At 37.9% G+C, this 13,084-nt stretch overlaps 1 long non-coding RNA gene across 1 annotated transcript in view; it reads left to right on the plus strand.

The window, feature by feature from the left end:
- The window catches only part of LOC141585262 (uncharacterized), a 172,741-nt gene extending 162,017 nt beyond the window's left edge, over positions 1-10,724 (plus strand). Inside the window, exon 6 of the long non-coding RNA XR_012518660.1 lies at positions 10,351-10,724. This is a non-coding gene — a long non-coding RNA (uncharacterized LOC141585262). The remainder of the gene's footprint in view (positions 1-10,350) is intronic.
- Positions 10,725-13,084: the final 2,360 nt, after the last annotated feature.

The raw sequence follows: 13,084 nt of genomic DNA on the forward strand, positions 1-13,084 counted from the left end.
TTCCCTGGTTGCACTCACTCGGTCCTGCTGCCCTGTGAAGAAGGTGCCTCCTTCTCCTTTGCCTTCCACCACAATTGTAAGTTTCCTGAGGCTTCCCTGAAAAGCGAAACTGTGGTCAATTGAAACTTTCTCCTTTATAAATTACCCAGTCTCCAGTATTTCTTCATAGCAGTGTGAGAATAATCTATTACAGTGTGCAACCCTATGGTGCCCACATTCTGGGGTTTTTCAGAACAGCAGATGGCTGTGGAGCTCTCCTAGCTCATGCTCCCCCAGCCGGGCGGGTCTTCCTCTGGTGTCCTCCTTCATAGCAGGCCCGACAAGATAGGCTTGTCCCAAGCCATTTGCACCCAGATTGCTGAGCCATTGCAGATGTTTCAGGCCACAGGCCTCCGCAGAAAAGAAGTCACAGCTGGCTTTAGGCCACATCCTTTCTAGACATGTCTTGTAAAGGAAGGACACACATCTCCTGTGCTGTCACATGAACCTGCACCATGCTTTTCCCTGTTTTCTGAGAATGGGGGCTCCTCCCCTGCTAGAGCCAAGGCCACAGATCCCAGCTTAATACCTTTGAGTGGTATATTTCAGTCCTGGTTAGTTGGGACCAGACCAGCAGATTAGTTCTCTGGGCCCTCAAGGTCGAGCACTGGCTGTTTTAATGGGTAGTGAATTGCTCCCAGGCAACCAGCAAAACACTCAGATGGCTCAGTGAAGGCTGTGCTGTAGGCATCCCCCCGCAAGGAGGGGCAGGCAGGCAAGGGGACACCTGGATTAGATTTACCCCAGTCCTGTGGCAATGGCAGCCATGCTGTCCTCTGGCCTGGCAGACAGCAGAAGCTGAAGCCACTTAGTGTAAGATGGAGAGCCTTGGGGGATGGGTAGCTACAATCATGTTTTTCTGTAGCTGCACCATGGGCTCTGTGTTGGTTTGAGCTTTGCCTCTGTCTGTTCTCTAGGCAACTTCTCCTGTCAGTTTAAAGGCTTGCGGTGCCTGGGAATTCCTGTAGGTAGGATCCCAGTGGTCCACAGTTGGAGTGGTGCTCTGAAGTTCCTTCACTTAACCCTATCTTGGGTCCAGTTCAGGACTGGAGTCAGTCTTGGCATCCAGCTTCTCCGAGCAGGCTTCGCAGCTTCTTCCTCCTCCAACCACATGTCTGTGTTGCCTCTCTATTGATTTTCAGTGCTTCCTCTTAAAAGATTGGTTCAGAGTGTCATAGTTTACTTGAAATTTTTATTCCTCTCCATGGCAGAGGCATTTTCTGGCTGTGTCTAGTCAGCCATTTTCCTGGAATCTTGTTTTTCATTTTGAAGTGAGCAGTAACAGGATTGCAGTATGTTTTGTTCAAATTTAGCTATTTTCCTCCTTTTCTTTCTTCTTAGTATTTGATTAGTTCTATAGATATGCCTCCTTCTAAGTTTTTTAAACATTAGAATGATACAGAGACTAATCTTCAATGGAATAAATAGACATTTATGGATTAGCATGACTTGATTTCTGTGTTTTTAATAAAGATTTTTACAAGTTCTAGAAAAAATAATTGTTAGAAAAGTTGTTACATGAGGTCACATATTTAATATAAGAAAGGCTTATTGTGTTCTACTTACATTTTAAATCTTGGAAATAGAGTTGATTAAAAAACAGTCCCAGTTTTTGCACAAGCTTGAAGACTCATCATGAAAAACAAACTTTTTGTCAGTTTAATCTTTTATAGATTCAGCTTAGTATTCCATTTGCATCCCTTCAGAGTCTATTATGGCTATAGAAGAATTTAACCATTCTTTCATGGAATTGATACCATATAATAACTTCCATTTGGTTATAGAAGCTCAAAAGTTTCGAACCTAGATGGAGATTGTGTTAACTTTTTCCAAACTTATTTTCTTGGGGGCAGGGGAGGATTGAAATGAGCTTTGTGCATGCTTTTCTTCTCCTCACCTCTCCTCTCCCACAGCAGTGATGAGGGGGAGGGGGAGGGAATGAAGAAGTGATTTCTAAGTCAGTAACTGGAGAAAGTATTTCTACAAACTGAATGTCACATATAATCTGCCAACCCACATATCATATTTCTCAATTTATGGGAAGAGTATAAATGATTTCAACAGGATCTAAAGCTTTAATCATCTTACTGACAAACACAGGTTTCCCAGATTCCATAATACATTGTGATCATGATGGTTGACTTATAATGACAAGGTTCTAGGACATCTATATATATGAAATTTTAAGTAGCATTATTTGATAATCCAGTGTACAGCCATTCATGTTAATTTCATTCAGTCCCTTTTTTTTCAAACCAATCCAATTATTTTGGTATCGTTACAACCTGTGGGCCCATTCAAGTTTATCTTTTCTGTGTCTTGACAGTGAAAATGAGAAGGACAGGTTATAAAAGCTTTGTTACTTTTGCTATCCAAAGTGTGGGCCATGGACCAGCAAGCAGCATCAGCAACACTAATGCTGAAGTGCGGTAGCCTAGGCTGTGCCCCAAATGTACCAAATTAGAATACTAACTTAACAGAATCTACAGAAAATTCTCATGTACTTTAAAGTTGAAAAAATACTAAGAACAGTAGGTCTCATCTTCTGCTATAAATTGTAATCACCTGGGAATATTTTAATAATTGTTATGCCTATGCCTCACTTCTGGCCACTTAAATGGAATTTTCTGATGGGGGGTGCTGGGCATTGTTAAAGTGAACTGTTAATAAATATAGCCTGAGAAGAACTCCATATTTTTATATTTGAGTCCTGTGGATGAACTGCAACCTAACTTAATAGGTAGACAAGAATGAAAACCTAACTAAAAGTATGCACCTGTAAGAATAGCTGAGTCTTGTCCAATCCCGGTAGTCATACGTCAAATACTCATTTACTGCTGAGTGTTCAAACTGTGTTCAAATAAGGTAAGTACTGAGCTGTAACCAATCCAGTTGTTACTTCCAGTTTCTGTACATCACTTTTTTTTTTTTTTTCCTATAAATCTTCTTCTACCGTGTGGCTGCACTGGAGTCCCTCTGTATCTGCTGTGATTCTGGGGCCTGATTCGCTCAATTAAACTTCTTTAAATTTAATTTAGCTGAAGTTTTTCTTTTAACATCATCAAATTTAAAAAAATTCTCAAGGTATAATTTAAATGCACAGCAAAGAGCAAGAGCTACTGTACCTAAACAAATGGCTTTCTTTGTAAAATATTTATTGCAGCTCTATTGTATGCCAATCAGTCCCAAAAGGGATGCCAAAACGAATAAAGAACACAGAGCTTCTGGCCTCATGGAACTTGCAATCTAATGAGGCATAAGCCTTTACAAAGCAACAAAAACACCAACAAAATTATTTAATGACTTTATATTACTAATAGTGTTAAGTAAACTGGATGGGGGGAACACTTAAGACTAAGAAAGTTACTACTGTGTACACAGTGAAGAATGAGAATGGGGCAGGAGGATGTTGGCAATTTTGGAAGACGAAGTCCTGGAAAGGAGCACTGAAAATAGTTCAGTACCTTAGTACTTAGTACCCTGCTCAAGGAGCTCTAGCTCAGTGTGCACACCCCCACTGAATGCATTCTATAACCTAGTGAGGTGCTACATGCACCCAGGGTGTGTTGGAGGAAACTCTTCTTAATTAATCTTCTCTGAAAGTGTATCTTCTGTTAAATTACTCAGCCTGGAGGTCAGCATTATTTCCTAATTTGCACTAAGGCATTGTACAAATCTGCAGGAGCTCTGCTCTGTCTTCTCTGTTCCTTCCTCCCCCACTATTTCTTGTTGGGGTCCAGAGACATTATAGCAATAGTGTAGTACTTGGGTATAAATTTACACAAAATGAGGGTGAGCAGAACTTTTTACAGAACCTTCAAGACCTAGTCAAAGTTTAGATTTACCCTAAGGGCAAGAGAAAACCACTGAGTCATCCTTTACATTCCAATCAAACTCTGATTTACATTCTCAAAGACCTGACAGACCTGAGGAGATTGGATTGCGGTAGGGCGGAGTGGTAAATTGAATAGATGCGGAGAACCTGTAAAAAGTCAACTACAACAATCCAAGTGAGAGGATGATAATCAGGCCTAGGGTAGTCATGGGAGATAGGTTGAATTCAAGATAAAGCTTTAAATGGGATGAGGTCCTATATAAACAAATCAAGAACTCCTTACTGAAATTCATCAACCTCCAATACTAGTCCAGAAATATGAATCCAACATTCAGGAGGAATAAAAATTTGAAAATAGTTTTGGCCTCACTGGAGAGTCTAAGCAAGAAAAGTTCTCAATATATGTTAATTCCCACTTTTCCCTTAGGAAATATTACCACACAGGACAAGAAGCTTTTTTTTTTTTTCTTTTGAAATCATTACTTGAATTGGTACTTTCACACTTTTCTTAGGAAACTATATATGGATATGAGAGGGTCAAAATGTAAGACATCCCTTACTCCCTTCCCTGGTCAATGTAGTGCATTGAGTAAAGAAAACATGTGTGATGAGGTTAGAAAGATTTAAGAGCCTGGACACCTTACTAAGGGAAGCTATTATATAATTTGGGGGAAGATGGGACCCATCATATGTATGCTATCCAGGCAGCCCATGAAACACAGAGGAAGCCCTACAAGGGGTCTCCATTTCTTATGGAAACAGAACTTCTCTCATTAATTTTCTCTTACATCCTGAAATTAAGTCTCTAATTAAACAATACTGTCTGCAAAGATGTAAATGTTACAGTCTCATCAAGGGACCACAGTGTAACAGTCTCTCACTGTTTGAGTTATCACCTGGAATTCTTTGAATCATGACCATGAAAATTAAGGAGCATGGATACCAAGGGTGAGGTTGGAGTGAAAGTTTAATAAGTGGAAGAAGAAACTTCGCCACAGTGGAGATGGTGCCCAAAAGAGGGTTGCCATTTTTACAGTTGAATATAAGGGGTTTTGTTAGAAACCCATGAAACCTGAGTGTCTCACTTGTGTAAGGTGCAGATTTCTGGTAGCTCCACCCTGTCCTCCTAATGTGCCTGAGGGCCCTTAGCTTGAGCTACTCCATATTGCTTTGTTCATCTTACTGCACATGTGTCAGAAGATGCAATTTTCCATTGTGGGCGAGTCTGGGCAAATAACCTGCGTGGACCTTTCTTATCTGCGTGGCTGTGGGCATGTCTTGGGCAGGCCCCCCTGTGCAAGTTCCCTTATCTCTGCCTGCAGCTTGATTTTTCAGGCTGTCCTGTTGCTTGAAAGAATTCAACCAAGCACCCACCCTAATGGCCTGCCTGACTGGTTTCTTCCTTTCTCCTCTCATAAAAAAACATAGTGTCCTTTTTTCCTCCCCACTTTCTCCTTTTCCTTTTTAGGTTCCTTATCTTCAATATAAATAATTTTCTAATCAAAAATTAAGTTGTTTATACCAACTAAGGACTTTGTTTTTCAAACTTGCAATAGAACATGTATACTGAATTAAATCAGGGCTGAACGTTTTTCTGTCATTTATACATTTCTTTGTCCCTGGAAGTCCCCGAGAAAATGTAATCAGATACTTAGTTCCCATTTAATATTTCTTTGCTTCTCAATCCCTTGAAAAGTAAACTGAACATTATTGTAGACATGATAGTTACTGTGAGAATAAGACTTTTTAAAGGAAATATCTGTGGTTTTAACCCATGGTATAAATTACTACTATAACATTCCGTATTAAAAATCAACATTTACAGATAGAATTAAAAACTCCTGTGGGATTATTCTGCTGAAAAGGCAAACAGATGATAGTTCAAGTAAAACTGAAGCATGAAGTGTGGACAATATATTTTCAAATGGATGTAAAAAGACCAGTTGGCAGTTGCTTTGAAAGTACAAACATCATTAAGAGAGTGAAACATTTTTCCCTTTCATTGCCTAATGTCAGATTTTAAACAGGCTTTCTCAATTGCTTTCCTATTTTCTTCAATCTCCAATTCACCATATTTAAGCCTTATAGGTGAGAACTTAAGACATCTGTAAACTTGTGAAATACTTCAAGTGTAGTTTTATCTTCACTGTGAATAAAAAGAATGGAGGAATTTCTAGTTTGAAGTTTTAAGATAATTTAGAAAATACACATCTTTCCAAGGCCCATAGTGTAAAATAGGGGGGGTACATGGGTTGAAATGATCTAAAGACCTTTATGATCTATATGTGATCAGAAGATACATCATGACAGTTGTTTTGTTGCTGCTGTTCTTTCCTTTTTTTAAAATTTCTTTATAATAATACAGTTGTCCTGGGTATAGTGCTTCTTGTTTCTATCAAAACTTACTGTTTGAATGAAGAAATAAAAGCAATGGCAACAAAAACCAAAATAGACAAATGGGATCTAATTAAACCTAAGAGCTTCTGCACAGCAAAACAATCACTAGAGTCAACCAGCAATCAACAGAATGGGAAAACATTTTTCCAACCTACATATCTTACATAGGGCTAATATCCAGAATCTACAAAGAACTAAAACAAATTTACAAGAAAAAAGAATCCATCAAAAAGTGGGTGATGGATATGAATGGACACTTTTCAAAAGAAGACATTTATGCAGCCAACAAACATATGAAAAAATGCTCATTATCACTGGTCATTAGAGAAATGCAAATCAAAACCACATTGAAATAACATTTCACGCAAGTTCAAATGGTGATTATTAAAAAATCTGGAGACAACAGATGCTGGAGAGGATGTAGAGAAATAGGAACACTTTTACACCATTGGTGAGAGTGTAAATTAGTTCAATTTTTGTGGAAGATAGTGTGGTGATTCCTCAAGGATCTAGAAATAGAAATACCATTTGACCCAGCAATCCCATTGCTGGGTACATATCCAAAGGATTATAAATCATTCTATTATAAGGACACCTGTACACATATGCTCATTGCGGCACTATTGAAGATAGCATAGACTGGAACCAACCCAAATGCTCATCAGTGATAGATTGGATAAAGAAAATGTGGCACATATATACCATGGAATACTATGCAGCCATAAAAAAGAATGAGTTCCCATCCTTTGTAGGGACGTAGATGAAGCTGGAAACCATCATTCTCAGCTAACTGATACAAGAACAGAAAACCAAACACCGCATGTTCTCACTCATAAGTAGGTGTTAAACAATGGGAACACATGGACACAGGGGCAGGAACATCACACACTGGGGCCTGTTGTGGGGTGTGTTCGGGAGAGATAGCATGGGGTGGGGGGATTGGGGAATAATAACATTAGGAGCAATACCTAATATAGGTGACGAAGGGGATGGATGCAGCAAACCACCATGGCACGCGTATAACTACGTAACAATCCTGCACAACCTGCACATGTACCCCAGAACTTAAAGTATAATAAAAAAAGGGGAGTGATACACAAACTGATAAGTCTTTGGTTAATGTACTTTTAAGAGAGATATGTAACATAATCTCTCATGTATGTATAGCAGGGAAGATAGATTTTGAAGATGTCAAGACCTGAGTTTAGATCTCTTTCTGGCTACCATTTTTTTTCTTTTCAACTTTTATTTTAGGTTTGGGATTACATGTGCAGGTTTGTCACATGGATAAACTGCATGTCATGGAGGTTTGGTGTACAGATTATTTTGTCACCCAGGTAATAAGCATAAATTCATGAAGTTGTTTTTAATACAGAGACAGAGTCTCATTTTGTTGCCCAGGCTGGTCTCGAACTCCTGGGCTCAAGTGATCTTCCTGCCTCGGCCTCCCAAAATGCTGGGATTATAGGCATGAACCACCATGCATGGCCTGTAACTACCTTTTTCTTTTTCCCAAGTGCTTTTGGCCATGCCAATTTCTCTTTACTCCGGTGGTCTCATTTGTTCAATAAGAATAATGTGATCATTGAAATGATTAGATTCATAATATGCAGCTGTTTGTCTCTGCTTATATGCATAAAAAGCTCAGAAAGTAGATAAACTGTACCTCCATTAAATTAAAAATTACTCTGTGCTAAAAAGAAATGAGCTATCAAGACATAAAAAGATATAGAGGAACTTAAATGCATATTACTAAGTAGAATATGTAAATCTGAAAAGGCTACATACTGTTTGATTCTAACCATATGACATTCTGGAAAAGGCAGAAGAATAAAGATAGCACAAAGATTAATAGTTTCCAGGGACTTGGGGGAGGGTGGGATGAATAGGCAGAGTATAGAGATTCTTAGGACAGAGAAAATACACTGTATGAGATGATGATGATAGATTCATGTCATTATAGATTTGTCTACCCCATAAAATATGCAACACCAAGAGTGAACCCCAATGGTAAACTATGGACTTTGGATGATAATGATGTGTGACTGTAACTATAGGTTCAATTGTATCAAATACACTACTTTGGTTCAGAATGTTGATAGTAGGGTGAGGTTTTGCATGTGTGGGGACAGTGAATATGAGGGGACCCTTTGTATTTTCCATCCAATTTTGCTATGAACCTAAAACTATTTGTTCTAAAAATGACTTTTATTAACTTAGAAAAAGTACAAAAAGGCAATCAGCACATAATAAGCACTAACACCTACACACAATAAGCACTAACATCTACAAGCTGTTATTGTTATTATATATGTGTGGATTTAGGTTGGTAAACATAATCTGCATTGGAGAATAGAAAGATGATTTGTATTCTTTATAGGTTTTTTTTTTTAAAGAGACACAGGAAATGGAAAATGAGCAATGAGAGCAGGAGAGAGGGAAGGAAAGAGGGGAAAGAGACAGAGTATGCAAAATTGGTTTATCCCATGCTTCACTTCTCTGTATTTAAAAAATCCTTCAACTTTGATCCTTTTATGCTGATGGTAATGTAGGTAACAGGCAGTTGAGTAAATTGCCTTCATCTGTAGTGTTGGTCCCATTTTCTTTCCAAAACTATGACCCAAATTTAGTGTGGAGTTTCTGACTCTGTGTTTCTTAGTTTTGTTGTTGTTGCTGATGTTGCCTTCATTGTCTTGAACGTGGCATCCCTATATTTCTGTCTGACTTCCATAGACCTTTCTTACCTGCCTTCTCCTTACATTTTTAGAGTAAATCTTTCAAATGTTAACTTCCTGGAAAAGGTCAGGTACTGAACACTGGTAGGTAATTGGTCCTTTGGGCAGGTTAAGTCTGTCCAGGGTAAAGGGAATAATAGAAGAAAAATCCTCTGATTGAGTTAAATGGACAAAATAGGGCAATGGATGGAAGAGATTTCTTCTTACTTACTATCTATACCATTTGGAAGGAAGTTAGAAATCATCTGAAAGATGGTTAATCTAAAATGCTTCCACGAATATTAAAAATCACTTACTTTCAAAGTTGCCGTTGGACTAGAATACAATTTAAAAATGTAAACATCTTTCTTTTTTAAGTTTCTAAATGTGTATTTATTATCATTATTATCTGAAATAAGACTGCTCCAATTTTTTGTTAAAATATTTATTTAAAAAGTACTACCGACAAGGCTTTATGTTTTGTACTGTTGTCTTACATAGAGACACAGGATATACCTACTATGATAATTCCCATTTGGCTGATGTAAAAAGTGAGTTTGGAGGCAAAATAACTTATCTGACGCTTCTCAATAATTATATGGTGGTACCAGCCTAACTCCAAAGAGCGCTTCTTAATCATACTGTCACACTTACCCACTGGGGACTTCAAATAAATTCTTCTACATTTTAGAAGAGAGGAGTAACAAGGACTTATATAATGAATTGATTCTTCATTGAAATGAAGAATAACTTTAGCAAGCAACATTTTCTTTTGAAAAACTACCAGGAAATTCACAAGTATCAATTCAATACCTTGTTAACAGTTCCTATGTAATATCACTGCTTGACATGATATTGACTTGCTTTTTATCATGTTGAGCTCCAATTGAGAGTTTTGAAATGTTGAAATAACATCATCATATGGATAATTACTAGATGTGCTATTTTTACAACTGTTTTGAAGAGAAAGAATTAGACACAGTGTACCACTTACTTGTTTTATTTGTCTTTGATCTTGCTCTATAGGTCTTATAAAAAATTAAATGAAAATGCACTGTTAAAAAACCCACAGAACAGATCATAAGTTTTCACCAAATAAATATTCAGGTGTGCCTTTGACCTATATCCCTGAATTAGAGAATATAATCATTGAACAATAACATAGTGCTTAAGAATGTGGGGACTTAGACCAGATTGCCTCTCCTTTTATCAATACTCTTCATAAGGTAATTTTTGTTGTTCCTCCTATCAAAAGGTAGAATCTATTTGTCCGTCCATTGAATCTGGGCTGACCCTGTGACTGGCTTTGTGTGAAAAGGAAAGTTGTGACACTCTGGGCTTCCATGCTTCCTCTTATTCTTTCAGTAACCTACCCCTGCAGCCATGACTACAAGCCTGGGCTAGCCTGCTGAAGGACGAGACAACATGTGGAGCAGAAAAGGGCCAACCTAACTGAACTATCTTAGACGAGTGAGCTCCCAGCTGACTTGGCAGTTGACTTGACAGAGGCATAAGGGAACACAGCATTTAGCCAAGCCTGACTGAAAGAATCGTTGAGCTGAGTCCAGCCCAAATGGCCAACAGACAGAATCATGAAGTAAGTAAATGGTTGTTTCTTTGTGCCTTTAAGATTTGTGTGGGGTGGAGGATAGTTGTTACTTAGCAATATGGATACATTTAGTTTCAACTCCCAGTTCCAACACTTAGGGCATGTGTGATGACAGGCAATTTAACCTTCCCATGACAGATTTCTCATATATAAAATGGAGATAATGTGGTAATGATTGATGCTGTTCTCAGGTATTTGAGTTTTCCGCGTTTGGGTGCTTAGTAGATTTCATCATCTCCCGGGTTCCGTGAAATTAGATGTGGCCACGTGACTTGCTTTGACCAATTAAATGTCAGTTGAGAGTCTTAAAAGACACCTATGAATTGTAAACTATTTCCCCTACAATCCCAGTTTTTCAGATGGGGAAGGTTTTGTCCTAAAGCACGGAAAACATACTTTTAAAACCCCATTTTGACCCACAATGAACACTGAAAATTTGTGGTTGTTTATTACCACTATAAATTATAGCCTGTGTGATTGGTACAAAAATTAATAGTATAATGTGACAATATATATAAACTTCCAAGCACAATACTTAGTACATCTAAAGTATTTAATATTAAGAAATATTATTACTGCCCCCAGATTTAAAAAAATCCTTGAGAGATAGGTTTCTTTTCAAACAATAATTATCTTCTTAATTGATATCCATGTACCATTTTAATATCATACTACAATAAATCAGTGCTTAAAACTTTAGCCTTGGTCGCTGTACCAAGAAAATACAGTGTAATTGGAGCTTATTATTGTTTGCTTCATCTTCAGTTCTATAAACTTAATACAAAATTAGTTCTTCCATTTTCAACCACAAAATAATTTAAAATTATTGTAGGGACTTCAGGATTATAATTAATATATATTTATAATATTGTCCTAGTGTTTGTTTTAGATTAGTTTTTAATTTATCACTGTCACCAGCCTGTAAGCACTTCAGAAAGATCTGGGTATGAAGGTGAATGCTTATTGCACATTTATATAAGTATTGAGAAGGTAAGCCATCAACAGGCTACCCCAATTTACATAAAGATCTAGCCTGCATTGCATTTAAAGCAACACTCTCAAATATCTGACTTGTGAAAAAGAGGTGTGTGCTGTGAAGCTGTGTATTAATGGGTTGTGATTGCAAGGAGACAAATTTTAGTTCAGTAGGGGAAAAAATGGTCTAAATAATAAAACTCTGTGATAGTGGAGAAAAATATACTTCGGACCAGCATTCTCAACAGGGGGATATTTTGTTTCTAGGAGGCATTTGGCAATGTTTGGAGACATTTTGATGGTCACCACTCAGTGGGAGGTTTTTCTATTAGCATCTAGTGAGTAAACGTCTGGGCTGCTGCTGACATCATCCAATGCACAGGAAAGCACCACATAACACAGGATTACTGGGTCCTAATAGCTCTGCCCTTAAGGAACCCCAAGCTACAGCCTAGGACCTGCCCCTGAATATGTTTAAGTGAAGACTGTTGGAAGTGCTAGCTCGTTCTTGAATTGAGTATAAAGCCCCTTTCAATACAGGACCAATGACAACAATAGTAGGTGAATATCTGGAGGTTTGTTATGTTATAAGCAAATTCAGTTACATCATTTCATTCTCACAACTACAGTAGGGTTCTCTAATTTTTTTCATTTTATGGATTTTCATGATTACTGAGACTACATAAAGAGGCAGAAGTTTGCAAAAAAAAATCATATTATTAGGGCTTTCTGTGGTTTTCTGTGCAATCTCTTTGTTTTTGGTGTATTTTTCTGACAGGACAGTCTTCTTCTTCCCTGATAATGTAAGAGGCAGACACAGAGAAATGGTGACCAGAGAAGCTGTGGCCCAAAGGAGATATTTTCTAACGTTGGCATTATTGACCTAGCACCGTAGGGCAGAGGAGAGGTGGACAAGGCTTAATAGTTTCTAGGTAACTGGTGTGGAATTGATGGGCTCATCCAGTCAGTTTGTCCTGAAATGGGATGTTCAGGTCACTTTTTCATTGGCTGCATTCTCAGATAAATGGGCCTATCCTCATGCCCTCCAAACCTACTTCTTATTTTGTAAGGTCAAGGGTGCCAGGCTCTAAACTGATTAGTCTTCTTCTCTTACTGTGTTTCCCTTTGGGTGCTACAAAATATGATGAAAAATAGAGATGGGGAGTAAGATGTCTTGGGAGGGAAGAGATCAGAATTCAGCTGGAAGAAACAAAAGTCAAAATATAAAATGATCAGTTTAACACATACGTACTAAGCACATATTGTGTACCAGTTTCTATATTAGGTTCTGGGGATAGTTAAGAAAAGTAATAGGATGAAGTCTTGTCCACAGAATTATAGCAAAATTACTATCTTATTTTCATGGGGGTCAGACACATCATGAGACATGTTTGCTATTTCATTCAACAAACATTTAATGAGTTCCTACTATGTGGCAAGCATAGCCCTAGGCAGAGAAGTATAGCCCAGAATTAGGCAGACATGGCCGCTGCTATCACAAAGCTTATGCCACAT

This window comes from Saimiri boliviensis, chromosome 8 (genome assembly GCF_048565385.1).
Source record: "Saimiri boliviensis isolate mSaiBol1 chromosome 8, mSaiBol1.pri, whole genome shotgun sequence".
NCBI lineage: Eukaryota > Metazoa > Chordata > Mammalia > Primates > Cebidae > Saimiri > Saimiri boliviensis.